The sequence below is a fragment of the Silene latifolia genome, chromosome 10 (assembly GCF_048544455.1).
Source record: "Silene latifolia isolate original U9 population chromosome 10, ASM4854445v1, whole genome shotgun sequence".
NCBI lineage: Eukaryota > Viridiplantae > Streptophyta > Magnoliopsida > Caryophyllales > Caryophyllaceae > Silene > Silene latifolia.
The window spans coordinates 77,879,275-77,894,887 of NC_133535.1; the positions used below are offsets into that span (position 1 = coordinate 77,879,275).

The 15,613-nt window shown below is 43.9% G+C and overlaps 1 long non-coding RNA gene across 1 annotated transcript; it reads right to left on the reverse strand.

Annotated features, from left to right (window-relative positions):
* Positions 1-1,854: 1,854 nt before the first annotated feature.
* On the reverse strand, positions 1,855-2,522 carry LOC141609041 (uncharacterized). Its single transcript, XR_012527157.1, has 2 exons — positions 2,477-2,522; positions 1,855-2,261 (listed from the first exon to the last, which is right to left on the reverse strand). It is a non-coding gene; the product is annotated as an uncharacterized LOC141609041 (long non-coding RNA).
* Positions 2,523-15,613: the final 13,091 nt, after the last annotated feature.

Sequence of the window (15,613 nt, forward strand, 5' to 3'; positions counted from 1 at the left end):
AGTTGTAATGTAAGCCGTTTTTCTGCCTCAAAGCCATGGCCCCGTCTTCAGCTTCATCCAACAACAATGATAACAACAGAGATATCACGACCGATCAGCTAGCCAGCCTACTTACCGCTCTTAAGGTCACCGTGGATCGCGTCAATACCCGTATCGACGCCCTGGAGAACAAGGAAACTGGGGAACATAACACCCCACCTCTGACTGAAACTGAGAAGAGGCTAAAGCTTTTAGAGGAACAGCTCCTAGCCCGGGGTAACAATATCCATCTTGAGAACAGCCGAAGGTTCGAACCTGTTGGGGATCAATTACCTGACAACTTCACCCTAACTGATGTGCCTAAGTTAAAAGGAGTGGAGGACCCGCTCAATCATATCCGTGCTTTCAAAGACTACATGGCCATTAAAGAGGTCAAACAGGAACTTTTTACCCGGATCTTCCCATCCTCTTTGGAACCGATCCCTCGCTAATGGTACTACTCCCTTGATCCGAAAAACCTTACTACTTGGGATGAGATCGCAGTTGAGTTTTCCAAACAGTATGCCGACAATGTCAAGATCCAGGCCAATACCCGCACTCTCGAAGTGCTAACCCAGAACGATAAGGAAGGGTTCACCGAGTTCTTGACCCGTTGGAGGAGGGTGAGTACTCAACTGGTCAGTAAGCCCAGCGAACCAACTTTGGTGGAAACATTTGTCAACAATCTCCGCCCAGTTTATGCCAACCTACTGAGGTATCAGAATATCAAGACCTTCCAAGATCTGCATATTCTGGGGACACGTATTGAAGATGACCTCCGAAAGGGTGTCTTGGCCAAGACTACTGGCAGAGGCTACCAAGGATCCACCACTACTACAAAAAAAGTCAAGGAAACCGGTTAAAAATGCTATAAGAGACCGGTTTATAACCGGTCTCTAGCTCATAGGTGTCTTAGCCTAAGAGACCGGTTATTAAAACCGGTTTCTTTGATATAACCAAAGAAACCGGTTGTCACCAAAAACCGGTTTCTTAGATCACTGAGTAGCAGATCAGTTATTGGCCAAAACCGGTTTCTTTGCTATTATGTTTGGAACCAGTTTTGCACTATAACCGGTCTCTTTGATATTATCTAAGAAACCAGTTTTGGATTAAAACCGGTCTCTTATATTTTATTTAGAAACAAAAAAAAAATAGAATTAAAAAAAGTCGACACCTACATAATATTAATCAAAAATTATAATCATTAAAATATTACTTTTATTTAATTACACAATCACCACCAACTGCCAAAAGCAACCTATCTTAGAATTATATTAAGATTCGTACAAATTAATCCCTCCCTAACTATACAAGGAGTAAATCTAGCAAAATAATAACTCTTCTAGTTATCTGTCATCAAAATCATCTCAAACTCGGAGTCATTACACTAGCGTCGTTCCTGCACGAAGGGGAAAAAACAAGCAATAAAAACTGAATTCTTGTAGATACTTGTTGCAACATGATATTCAACATCTAGAGGAGAAGGAATAAGAATACAAAAAATAAAATGAGATGTTTACGCTTTAAACATCAGAAGTCGATCACATTTGCTAAACATCTTGGTCTCATCTGTTTTTTATGTGAGGTTAAAAACAAGGTAGTACGTAAAAGGTAGGATTTTCCATTAGTGCCGTCAAGTGTGTACTATAATCAAGAAGCGTAGTATCCCAGGAATTCACGGCCAAAACAAATGTATAAGCATTATTAGGATTTAAAGATTCCAATCTCCCTGAAAGACAAGTTAATGACACCTAAAACCAGGTCCGACACGAGATTTGAGCAATTAGGTTTAGTATAATATGTGCAAAAGCAAGAAAAAATATGAATAAAGCATAATTTAAACGACAGTATAACAAAACTTGAATAAAACATCAATATCATTTTTCAGAATGACAGATAAATTTTTTCCAAGATAGAAGAAATCTAAGCTCAATGTACAAAAAGGAGGAAAAACTAACCAAAGACGAATTTGATAGGGCTCATGACGATCTTATTTTTAGCAGCATCACCAATCAAGCTCTCACTTTCAGTGAAAATGGCATAAGGCGACGCAATTCTATTAGCTTGATTATTCATAATCTTTCCCTCGTCTTCGTTTCCTTTTCCAAGAATGATTTATGCAACCTGACCTGCTACATTGCTTGCCTCACCCACATCTTCAGCCATGGATATTACCATGGTGTCATCCAGTTTGTAGTCTATGGAATGCGATTTCTTCCCTTTTCAGGATGCAACTTGATTACCTATTTAAAAATGAATCAAGCGGGAAGCAGTGTAGATTCCTTAGATTCTTCCTTAGATTCAGCCACTTTGACATAAAAAAAAGGTCGATAAAAGGCCTCCCAAGTCTAAACATTTGATTGACGATTATACACGACAATGTTAAAGAAACGTTTACAACAACGCACCCTAAATAAGGCCAGCTGAGAGAAAAACAACGGAGAAAACTTACACTTACCCTAAGTCCCTAACTATTGTTGCCCTTGTTACTAATGTCGCTTTGTGTTTCAACAATTACACGCGTTTTTCTGGCTCTTGAAAAGGCTGAACAATATCAAAACAACCAACAATAATTAAAAGAGTAGTTGTTAACCAAGAATTATTTCATTTCTCAGATAAATGTAATAAAGACATGCTTCTAGCTTTCTCAACCATTGAACCTTATTCATAACAAGAAAGCACTGCAGAGAGTACTCTTGGATTCATAGTCAATGTGGTCGATGTTTTTCAACCCCCTACACTTATAAACTCTCTCCGTCCCGGTCATTTGTTGTCCTTTGGTTTTGGCATAAAGACCAAGGAAAGAGGAGAGGACCAATTACTAAATGACATGTGGATGAAATTGAGTGTGAATGACCAATTTGTTCATCAAATGCAATCCTAAAATTGAAAGAACAACAATTCACTGAGACACCCAAAAATGGAAAAGGACAACAAATAACCGGGACAGAGGGAGTACAATATACTCATAAGACCACTGTTTGCCTAATAAGTTTCAACTTGTGTAGGTACGCACTCTGTATATGAGGTTTGTTCTTTAAGGTTTAACCTCTCCATTCAAGAAAGCGTGAATAATTAATGCATCATACTAGCAAGAGCTTGACGATAAGCTTGAGCAAAAGCCCTATATCGATATACTAACTAGGCAATGATATTTGGAGCCTGCATTTCTGATTTACAACCAAAATTAATCATATACTCCGTATCATATTACTCGTATCAAAATTAAAGATTGGAAAAGCAACCATTTATAATTAATAAGAAAAATTGTACAATACATATATAAGAAATGAACAAAAAAATGCAGTAAACAAAGTAGGAAGAAGCTGGCGCAAGAGGAATAAGGTGGGGATATTAATGAAAAGAACAACAATATGGTATTATCAGTTTATTATCACTAATCGACATTCGTAATCATATAACGACGATTAAAGTAAATGATTACATGTAAGCTTATTTGAATCCAAAACCCTTAAATTGATCGACAATAATTAGCAAGTCTAACCAATTAAAGTTCCATACTTCAAACACAAGAACAATAAAACTATATGTATTGTTAAGAACAACAAACAAAATCATATAACAACCTAACTAAGAAAACATCGAACAACCCATAAACCCTAAAAAATTAAAACGAAATTGATGAAAACTGAGTACCTATTATCGAGGTATCGACTGGAAGGAGGAGCAAGCGAGAGTAAGAGACGCCGATAGTGTTAGGAGTGCGTTTGGTGGTGGTGGCGATCGATATGTGGCGAGCCAAGTAGTAGGGTTGGTAACTGCGAATTGCTAACTGATAACCCATGTCATATGGTGCTAAGATACAAAATGAATAGAAAGAGAATAAAATGATACGGTATAAATCTGTAGTTCAGTTTGAAACAAATCTAAAAAGAGAAGAAACCAGTTTAGATTCAACCCGATTTGTTAGCTAATTTTAAGAAACCAGTTTTACTAAATAAACGGTTTCTTATATTAAGAGACCGGTTTGAGAGTTTAAAGGTTTCTTATTAGTGATCTCTTTGCTACTTTTTGTAGTAGTGCACCTCAATCGGATCTCGCCCTTACGGCCAGACGAACAAGATTGATGAGGTTAACTTCGTCGAACCATCGGCTAAGAAAACTGAGCGCCCCCAGAGAGTGTTCACCAACACAGGGTCAACTTATGCAAGCGCCTTGAAGAGGCTCATGGACCAGGGGAAGTTACGACCGATCGGACCCACCCCAGATCCGACCGATGCCAAGAAGTCCCGGTTCTGGAACCCCAGTGCCTACTGTCAGTACCATCAGGGAAAAGGGCATGATACCGAAACCTTCTTCAAACTCAAGCACATCATCTAAGATATGATTGAGAAAGGAGATTTGCCTTTCCTCCCACCAACTAAATCGAACAACAAAACGAACCCTCTGGGAATCCACGCCATCTCTGACGATGAGCCGACTTTAGACTCCTCTCACCTCATCCTGCCAATTGATGACGAGGTGAATGCTTTGGAAAAAAATCCTTCCGACGGACTGTTTGTATTTAGTGCTGCCACTATGCTCACTATGTTTCAACAAGTTGAGGAGGCCATAGCCAGCCTCTCTGAGAGAATCACCCGACTCGACGACGCGTACCGTCGACTCATTTTCAATCCTCCACCACCGCGCCCGAGGGAGAATTCCCCAAGCATTCAAAACTACCCACCCCAGGATGGATTGCTCCCGTGACCCTTCTGGCATAGACCTCACGAAAATCACCCTCAAAATAACTACTCCCATAAAAATCACCCTCACAAAAACCATCCTCACAAAAATATCCCTCACAAGAACAGCCCACCGAGGAATACCCCTCAAAGGTATCCTCGAGACTCAGAAATTAACGGCATCTGAAGAGATGATGTTGAGGATGTCTATATCATCCCAGGGAAGGAGAAACGGGCGAAAGAAATCGGATATCTCACCCGGTCCGGACGGCCCTATCAGAACCCGAACAATCCAACGGTCGTTCCAACAACGAATGACCGAGTCATCCCAGAGGTGGACACTCAACCAAGGGCTCCAGAGAATTCAATCCTTAAAACAGCTTCAGAAGGCGAAAGCTGAAATCTCAATTTGGCAACTAATCGCAACGTCTTTTGAGCATCGGCGAGCTCATTGCGGGCTTTGGGAAAATTAACAAAGTGCCCTCCACCTCTTCCCCGAAGAAATAGTGGCGCACATGACGAGGGACGCCCCTGATCTGAACAACCCAATCGTCTTCTCCGACGAGGATATCCCTCCGTTCGGAGCCGATCATAACCTGGCCCTGTATATCACCGTACAATGCCTCCAGAAAAATGTACCCATGGTCCTCGTGGATGACGGATCCGTGGTGAATGTCATTCCCCTAAAGAATGCTCACAAGCTGGGTATTAGGGAAGCTGATTTGGTCCCAACAAATCATGGGGTACGCGCCTACGACGACACTTGTCGCAAGGTCGCTGGGCTTATCACCTTGACCGTCGCAACCGGACCACTGGAAAGACAAACCAGTTTTCAGGTGGTCGACATCGACGCCTCCTTCAACATGCTCCTGGGACGTCCCTGGATTCACGCCGTCAAGGCAGTCACCTCGACTCTCCACCATAAGATCAGGGTCCCATTCAATGGGAAATCAATCACAATTCCTGCTTCCCCGATCAAGGCAGTCATGAGAAAGGGGATAGCCTCCCAAGCCATTGAGGAGGACGATAACGAAATGTGGGGTTTCCAAGCCGTAAACGCCATAACCGAGGAGTCAACACCCTCTGATTGTGACCCGTTCGCCAACCTCACGGTCAACCGTATCATGATGCGTCAAGGTTATTTCCCGGGTTTGCCGCTCAATCCAGTGAAGGACCCATTGCCTCCCTTGAAACAGGCTAAGGTCCCCAACATTCCCTTTGGGCTGGGATACGAACCTACCGACGAAGATATCCAGGACATGAACCTCCTAGTCCGAAAGCGCAAGAAGCACGGAGTTATCCTCCGTCCCTATCATCTGACTCTCAATGGATACTTTGTCCCCGAGGGAGAATCTGAGCTCTACCACGGCTTTCCGGAGCCAATCTATGACTCTGTGGCCAGGGCTAGGTACCCGGGAGTGGAAGTCTTCCAGGACATCTACTTTATCCCCGACAACACCGAAACTACATCAACTGAATCTAAGCCGTCACCATGCATCGACGGACAAGATGTCACTCTCCTTTTTGGGGAAGATAACATCAAGCACCTCGACTATGAGGACATTATCAACATCGCCCTGAAGGACAACCAGTTTGATCCCACCGCCTTGATCTCCGACACTAACCTGGAGAAAGCTACCCAAGGTTGGAGGAAGACCATCAAGTGGACCAATCGCCGAGGCCTCATTCTCAAGATCACAACTGGAGAAGGCCATATGTTCAAGGAGGGAAGTGAGGAAGAGTCCGAATCTGAGTTGGAGTCAGAGTCTGTCATAACTCCTAACACTCCTGATGTCCCAGTCAAGGTCCCCTTCCCACTGTTTTATCACAAAGTCGTGGCTGCTTCAGAGGCTGAGTCTACTAAGGTCACCCCCACTCTCATGAAAGGTGACAACCTGGAGCCTGTTCAAGGGGCTACCTCCTCTGTTGTGTTGCCTCTGACTGACCACGAAATGTCTGTCCTCTCCAAGCTTTTCGCTCGTGTCAACTTAATGAACGCTAAGTTTGCTTATGACTCGTCTCATTTTAACTGCAATGCAATTCTGAATGACTATGAGGAATTTGACTTGAGTGACTACCCACCTCACCTAGCCAAAGAACTTGACAAACGGGAAACCAAAACCCCCATCATTGAGGAGACCGGACCTATTAACGTAGGAACCGATAACACACCTCAAGAACTTAGGATAGGGACAACCCTGGACCCCTCGGAAAGACAACAGTTCGTTGACCTCCTCCACGAATACAAGGACGTGTTCGCCTGGTCTTACAGAGACATGATTGGGATTGACAGAGAAATTGTAGAGCACCGGATACCCATTAAATCCGGAGCTAAACCTGTAAAACAGAAGCTACGCCGGATGCGTCCTGAATGGGCGCTAAAAATCAAGGAAGAAGTGGATAAACAGTTCAAGGTTGACTTCATCAAAGTGTCTGAATACTCTGACTGGGTGGCCAACATTGTGCCTGTACCAAAGAAAGACGGAAGAATTCGGGTTTGCGTCGACTTCAGGGATCTGAACAAGGCGATTCCAAAAGACGACTTCCCTTTGCCACATGTTGACATTATGGTGGACAATACTGCCGAGCATGCTCTCCTATCATTCATGGACGGGTATGCTGGGTACAACCAGATTAAGAAGGCTGAGGAAGACATGCACAAGACAGCATGGTACATATTGCTACACGGTCATGCCCTTCGGCCTCATCAACTCCGGGGCTACCTATCAAATAACCGCTACCACTCTCCTACATGATATGATGTACAAGGAGGTAGAGGTATATGTCGATGACATGATTGTCAAATCAAAAGAACGGGATGGCCACATCAGTGCCCTTCGGAAATTCTTCGCTCGTCTGCGGAAATACAACATGAGACTAAATCCTCAGAAGTGTGCATTCGGGGTTACCTCCGTAAAATTCTTGGGACATGTCGTTAGCAAAAGAGGCATTGAGATTAATCCAACCAAAATCAAAGCCCTTCAACAAATGCCTCGGCCTAGGAACGAGAAGGAGATTCGGGGATTTCTCGGCCAGGTCCAATACATCAGCCGCTTCATTGCGAAGCTCACTATGATTTGCGAACCAATATTCAAAAAGATTCGTGCCTCCGATCACATCGATTGGGACGACGACTGTCAGAAGGCCTTCGACAGGATAAAGGAAAGTCTATCCAAACCTCCTGTCCTCATGCCACCTCAACCGGGGATTCCTCTATCCCTATACCTGACTGTAACCAACACAGCCATGGGAGCAATGTTAGCACAAACAGTTGGCAACGAAGAACGAGCCATCTACTACGTCAGCAAAAAGTGTTGGAGTTAGTGTCCTCCACAATAGTGCGTTAACATAATAAATCTCATTAATGGAATATCATCAGATATTTAATTATTTGATCCTCGTCAGTTGATTAACGTAAATTGATAACGGTTGGCTGACTAGAGTTTGACATTATTGTCGTGAGACTACGGTGATCAACTGACCCCTTTCGGTCACACCTAAAGGAACGAACCCCAATTGATAACTAATTATTTCTATGAGATATAATTTATTTAGTCCCTTGATTTATAGACTAAGAGGTTCGTCGGTTATTATTAGAGAGATTTCGAGTTGCGAACTCGAGGAGCGGCAGTTATTATTTAATTATGCGATAATTAAATAATAAGTTTTGGGAAACGGGTTTTAGTTAATTAACTGTTAATTTACTAAAATTATACTAATTGATTAATGTGATTAATATTAGTACGTAAATAATATGTGTAGTGGTACACGTATATTACGGAGTGTATTAGACGAATTAATTATGGAAGTATTTAAACATGATACGATGTTTAAAATGAAAATTACACGGATTTGTGCGACAAATATAAAAACCAACATGGACCCGTATATGGTCATGTGGACCGTGTAAAATAAGTGTATTGGATGATTACTCACATAATCATTTTACCTTATTTTGTATACTACCATAATATATGTCTTATACTACATTTTGCATGTGATGTAAGATAAAATTATAAGACAAAAAAATTGTCCACTTGAGCATGCACCCACCCGCCACATTTCCCCCTTACACACTCCATATATTTGCTCATTTGTTCACTCTACCTCTCTTACACACTTCACTTATTTGTATGTGAGCATCTTCTTCCATCTCTCTACAATAATTCTCTAGTATACATTATTAATATTACTAAGAAAAGTTAGTGATATTACTAATATTATTATCAAGGGTTAATATTAACAAGTTACTAGTTCATACTTGTTAATATTTTGGGTTAGTTCTTGGGTGCAACTTGAAGGGGACTTTCTAGTTGAAGGTTTTTCAAGGAGGATCATTCATATCATTTTAGCTCAAGAACAAACTAGTAAGGAGAACTAGTTTGTGCCCATTTTATCATATATTCAATGTAAGGAAATTGTTTTTCCTTATACTTTCTTTTTATGCTTTCATATTAGCATGCATGTTACATAGATCACATAAACAACAATTTATGAGATAAATTTATTTTATTAGAGAGTCTAATATAGATCTACGATCTTTCAAAAAAGTTCATTAAGTACGAGACGAGGTATTCCCAACTGGAAAAGACATGCCTTGCCCTAGTATGGTCAACAAAGAAGCTGCGGCATTAAATGCTCAGCTATACGGTCCACATCTACTCCAAAATGGACCTGTTCAAATACATCTTCGAAAAACCCGTACTAAACGGAAGGCTGTCTAGGTGGACACTCATGCTGTCTGAGTTTGATCTCAATTTTGTACCCCTCAAGGTTATCAAGGGAAGAGCAGTTGCCGATTTCCTAGCAGAAAATCCCGTCAACGAGGATCCAACGACCGACACATGGTCACTTCCTGACGAAGACATCCTTTGCGCCGACTCCGACGCATGGGACCTATACTTCGACGGTGCGTCTAATCTAAAAGGCTTCGGGGTAGGAATCCTTTTAAAATCACCGGAGGGAGAACATGTTCCGATCTCGGTCAAGCTAGACTTTGTCGTCACTAGCAATGTCGCTGAATATGAAGCATGCCTCATCGGCCTACAGGAAGCCATCACACTTGGCATCAAGAGACAGAGGGTCCACGGCAATTCCTCGCTCATCATCAATCAGGTATCCGGATCATGGAAAATCCGATCCGACAGCTTAGCTCCCTACCGAGCGAAGATCAATCAAGAGGCCGAATTCTTCGACCAAGTCGACTACTTCCATCTGCCGCGAGAGGAAAATTAATCTGCTGATGCCTTAGCAAAACTCGCCGCGCTCGTCAACATACCTGACGACATGACATCAATGCCCCTATGTGTCGAGAGAAGAAGCGAGCCAGCTCACATTTGTGCCATTATCCACGACGAGGAAAGCCATGATGAACCTTGGTACCAAGCCATCCTCAATTACAAAACAAAAAACGAATTCCCTCCCAACTCTGATCAAAGAGGACAAAGAGCCATCCGTTTGCTTGCATCACAATTCGTGATAAACCAAAACCAACTATATAAGAGAACACCCCAAGGAATTATCCTCCTTTGCATCGACCATCACAAAGCCAAAAAAGTCATGGGAGAGGTTCACGACGGAGAATGTGGCCCTCACATGAGCGCAATGATGCTTACACGGAAAATCACGCGGCTAGGTTACTATTGGACCACCATGGAAGTCGATTGCCGTAACTACGTCAAACGTTGCCACAATTGCCAAATCTTCGCCAACATACAACACATACCACCATCCCTTTTATACACCATGACATCCCCCTGGCCTTTCTCAACCTGGGGCATCGACATCATCGGGAAAGTCAACCCGATAGGCACCAAGGGGCATTGCTTCGTCCTCGTCGCCATCGACTACCTCACCAAATGGGTGGAAGCACAGTCATATGCAGTCTTGACCGCCAAACAAGTGTCCAAGTTCATTCAAAACAACATCATCTGCCGATATGGGGTACCCCATGAAATCATCAGCGATAAAGGCTCTCATTTCCGGGCGGAAACTCAAGCTTTGCTGGACAAATACAAGATCAAACGACATCGATCATCCCCCTACCGTCCCCAAACCAACGGAGCGGTGGAGGCAGCGAACAAAACTCTTGTCACCATTATCAAGAAAATGCAAGACAACTACCGCGATTGGCCGAGCAAACTCCCATTCGCACTATGGGGATACCGAACCTCCATCCGAACACCGACAGGCGCCACACCCTTCTACCTAGCATATGGTATGGAGGTGGTTCAACCGGTAGAGTTAGAGGTCCCTTCCCTACGCATTCTACTGGAGAGTCAAGTCCCTGAAGTGGAATGGATCCGCCGAAGGTACGAACAACTCACCCTTCTAGACGAACGGCGACTCAACGCCTTGCACAACGTCCAGCTATACCAACGACGTATACAACGGGCATTCAACAAGAAGGTTAAACCCAGAAACATCCAGGAGGGCGACTTGGTCCTCAAGTCAGTTCGAGCACCATTACCCGTCGATCCGAGGGGAAAATTCAAACCCAACTGGGCCGGGCCATACCTGGTCAAGAAAATACTTTCGGGGGGCGCAGTGAGACTGAGTGACCTAGATGGGGAGGATTTTACAAACCCAACCAACCTAGACCAGCTCAAGAAATATTACCCTTGAACCATAGCAACCAACGACCTAGCCTAATTTTACAACTAGCAACGACCTCAACCCTTTTCAAGTCAAGTTCCTCAACGTGTTCTGGTTTGAAATTGCATGTTTTATCGAGTCTAAGCTGCGGCACCTTGCCCGTTTCAAAGGTCCTTTGATCTGTCAAAGGCAAAATCCATTTGCACAAAAAAAAACCCTGAACTACGAGCATGGTTTGATTTCACCTCTTCAGGTGGATACTTAGGCAGTCCCTCTTATGCCTGAGGGATACAACCACAAAACCCAATTCAAATCTACAAATCACCCTGAACTACGAGCATGGTTTGATTTCACCTCTTCAGGTGGGTACGTAGGCAGTCCCTCTAATGCATGAGGGATACAACCACAAAACCCAATTCAAATCTACAAATCACCCTGAACTACGAGCATGGTTTGATTTCACCCCTTCAGGTGGATACGTAGGCAATCCCTCTTATGCTTGAGGGATACAACCACAAAACGCAATTCAAATTCACAAAACATTTCGAACTACGATCATGGTTTGATTTCACCTCTTCAGGTGAATACGTAGGCAATCCTTTCTTACACAAGAAGGATACAACCATCCGCGTAATCAAAAAACGACCATTCCCATACAAAAGTTCCCCCGTACAAAAAACATCCCCATCAAAAAAGGAGAAAAGGGAAAACCATTCCCTTTTCCACAAAAATACAAAAATAAGCCTTTCTCCCTTTCCACAAAATACCACTTTCCCAAGTGCAATTGTTTAGGACGATTCGGATTGAATTGCCTTCACCAAATGGATGGAAGAAACAAGCGTTCACAATTTTCGACACAAGCAATCCTCTTATTTAATTAATAATGGGAGGGATTACAATTTCAACAAATAGAGCTCGACGAGTCTACAACTTGTCAAAGCTAAGGTGTCAACTAAAACACCTCACATACTAAAACTAGCACAAAACACACAATAACTAGCTAGTACAACATAATAAAAACTCACAACGATAATACAACATAATAATAAAACGGGTAATGGAGGTCTTCACTCTTCCATTCTACCATTGCCTTTTCCTTCGGGGTACATCTTCCCCTTGTTCTTCTTGTTGGCCCGCCTAGCATGGATTTCCTCCTCGGAACGGATCCTCAACGGATCTAAGACGGCGACGGCCTCTGGTCTAGCACAAGACCCCATATTCGACCGAAGACGAGCCAATGCATGGCCCACCATATTCCTGGGGAAAGAACTCCTCCTCTTCGGTGGTCTCATCACATCGGGGGTAGCTCCATCATCATACTCCTCACAGAAGGCACGGTTGGCCTTGCCAACCTCTCGATACTTCAAGTCGACAACCTCGTCCTTATGAAATTTGGATCTCTCTTCCAAGGACGGAGCACGTGACCACTTGACATAAGCGGGAGTCACCCATGTCGTGGCAACGGGGTTTGGCACCTTCCAAAGCGGCCGAGCGGCCCACCACCTTTCAAAGAACTCCACAAGCTCGGAGTTCCGGAAAATATTCTCTTGGACAAGAGTATCTTGAGCGGGCACCTTTTGTTGACGCCCCATTTGCCTCATGAGCCTTTCAGGATTAATGAAGGAAACAACCTTCAAACCCACCACCATCAAAGAACGAGGACTAGCACCCGAAGCGGGAAACCCCGTGAAGGACCTCAAGTGCCACCACGGCACCACTCAACGGATATGAGGACCACCCTCCTCCGCCAATCTTGCGGCCCAATAGGCCTCGGTGGAAGCGAAACTATCCGGGTACAACTTCTTCCTCATGGTAAGATGACGGAAGGAATAAGAAGAAGAATCGACCGGAGGCTCTACATACCTTAGCCTCTCCAATAGCCACACTTGGAGGATCCTTGGGGATCCGAAAGAGGGAGCTTCTCCACAAGAGCCTTCCTTGTCCAAAGCTTGGATAATCTCTCCAAGCACCAACCATGATGGATCTCTACCATGCTCCATTTGCTCAATCACATGAATAAGGGTCATGCTACCATGGCATCTTGGCCCCTCCTTCTTCAAGACATCAACAAAGAGGTACACATGGACAAGGCAAAATGCAAGAGCCCTTCTCCTAGCCACCTCCGAGACATTAGCATCCAATCGATTTGAAAAGATGTTGATAAGAGCCAACATATCCACACCATGTGGAGCAAGAAGAAAGTTGATTTGGTTTGTTGATAAGCCCAACATGGAACGGAATTTCTCCTTGTAGCACAACCGAGTCGGAGGAAGCACCGGAACACAACCCGGCCACCCACCAATGGCTCCAACTTCTTCGGCAAGAGGACAAAGCTCACCTTTCTGGAAAACGAAAACATGGTGTTTCGAATCCCAAAACCGAGAACATGCTTCAACAAATGAAGGTTGCACCTTGACTTGGTGAAGCACCAACAATTGCCCAACTCCCATGCAAACGAGTTGATACTTTTCGGGAGGCGACAAATCCCGGCACCATTGTCACAATGCGTTCTAAAAAGCATCCATGAAATATTTTTATGGAAGAAGAAGAGGTTTTGTAGAGATGTTTTTGTGTTTCGGATGATGAAACAATGAAGCGCAAACGTCCCTATTTATACAAAATGATCAGCGCATTTTTCAGAAAAAGGGGAGAGCCGGCTTCCATCGCCAGGCTGCTCGCGCCTCTTTAGGCCTTCCCCAGGATTCCCGTAGTTGCCTTGTCTCTTTCAACTTGTGCTTTCTCCTGACACCTCAAACCTCCCGCCAGGAAGCTCGCGCCTCTTCGGGATGATCCAAGGACATTTTGTGTTTCCTCACACTCACATTTCTTTGTTTTCGCGTTTTACGAAATCCGACACGGTTTCCATGACGCAGCTTTAAACATACGGATTTTTCTTTCTTTCTTTTTTAAGGGGGGAAGGGCTAGTCGCCCCGATCCGCGACGGATCGTTTCCATGTCAGTCGAAATCCCGAAAAATTATCGCTTTTTCGCAATTTTCTATCAAAAATCAAAATCGAGAATTGATAACACGACATCAATTTTCATCAAAATTCAAGAACTCACAAATTCGAGTCTTGACCTCAAAAATCAAAAATCAAATATACTCGCAAAAATCCTTTTCTAAAATTCTTTCCTAACAGTTTGAGTTTGAATTTTTCGAGTCAATTTCAATAATTTCGACGCAATTTAATTCACGACACGAGTTAATTGCTCAAATTTTAAAATCAATTCCTTTTGAATTCCGAACGTGACGATTTGTCACGGAATTTTCAAATTTCGTTTCAAAACTCAATTTTAACTTCGAGTCATCTTGGTTAAATTTGTTTTTAATCAAATGCTTTTACGTGTTTACGTTTATGCATATGTGCTATTTGTCCCCCGTTTTCTACGCTAATGATGCAGGAACTAGTGCGAAGCAAAAGGAGAATCGACAGCCGACAGCGCTCCTCCGAAACACAATACAAAAAAGCCAAAAATCACAAAATGAGCTACAATCCAAAAACACATATATACAAACCGCCTCACGCAAAATGTAAATATGTACAGACAAGAGTCCAAGAGACGGACAAACTACAACAGCTACTCGACGTCTCCCGTCGGACCAGTCCTGGTCTCACTAGGAGTCGCCGCCATTGCAGACACCACCACCTGCTCAGACTCCCTCTCTGGAGAACTCTTCAGCGTCTCCTGCTCCATCACGACGCGAAGCTCCTCTGCCGCAGCCAACTGAGCCCTGAGAGAGGCAATCTCCGCGTCTCGGCTCCGCAGCTCGTCCTCACGACGCCTCAAGTCCTGGTCCCGACGGATGATCCCGCCTCCTGGCCCTCGATCGTCGACCTGGCTGCTTCCAACTCAGCACGGACCCGAGCGAGCTCCGCCGGATCCGCAGTACTCTACAAAACACAATAACGGATCCTCAAGATCTAAAAAACGTGAAATACAACACAAAATACACAAAAACAGCACACAAAAGTACCTGAGAAAGCCGAGCCTCCCTCGCAGCCAGTCACACCAAAGAAGCGCCCTCCGGTTAGGTTAGCCATCCGCCACAAGTCCTGGTGACTAACAGTCGTCACCTATAAATCAAAAATGTCCTTCAATACAATGTGAGGCAAAGTGTAATGGAGGAAAGTGTTCAAGTCAGGAACTCACCCTCAGAACGGTCAACCTCGACTCCATGCCAGCATCGGTCACCTCGGCCGCCGCGGGCTCCGGTAAGCGGAACTGAAGCTCCTCGCCGCCAAGCCCCCGAAAAGTGGTCTCCGTCGGGAAAGGTGGGGGCTGAGTCCTCATCAGCAGGTCGACTCCCTACCATT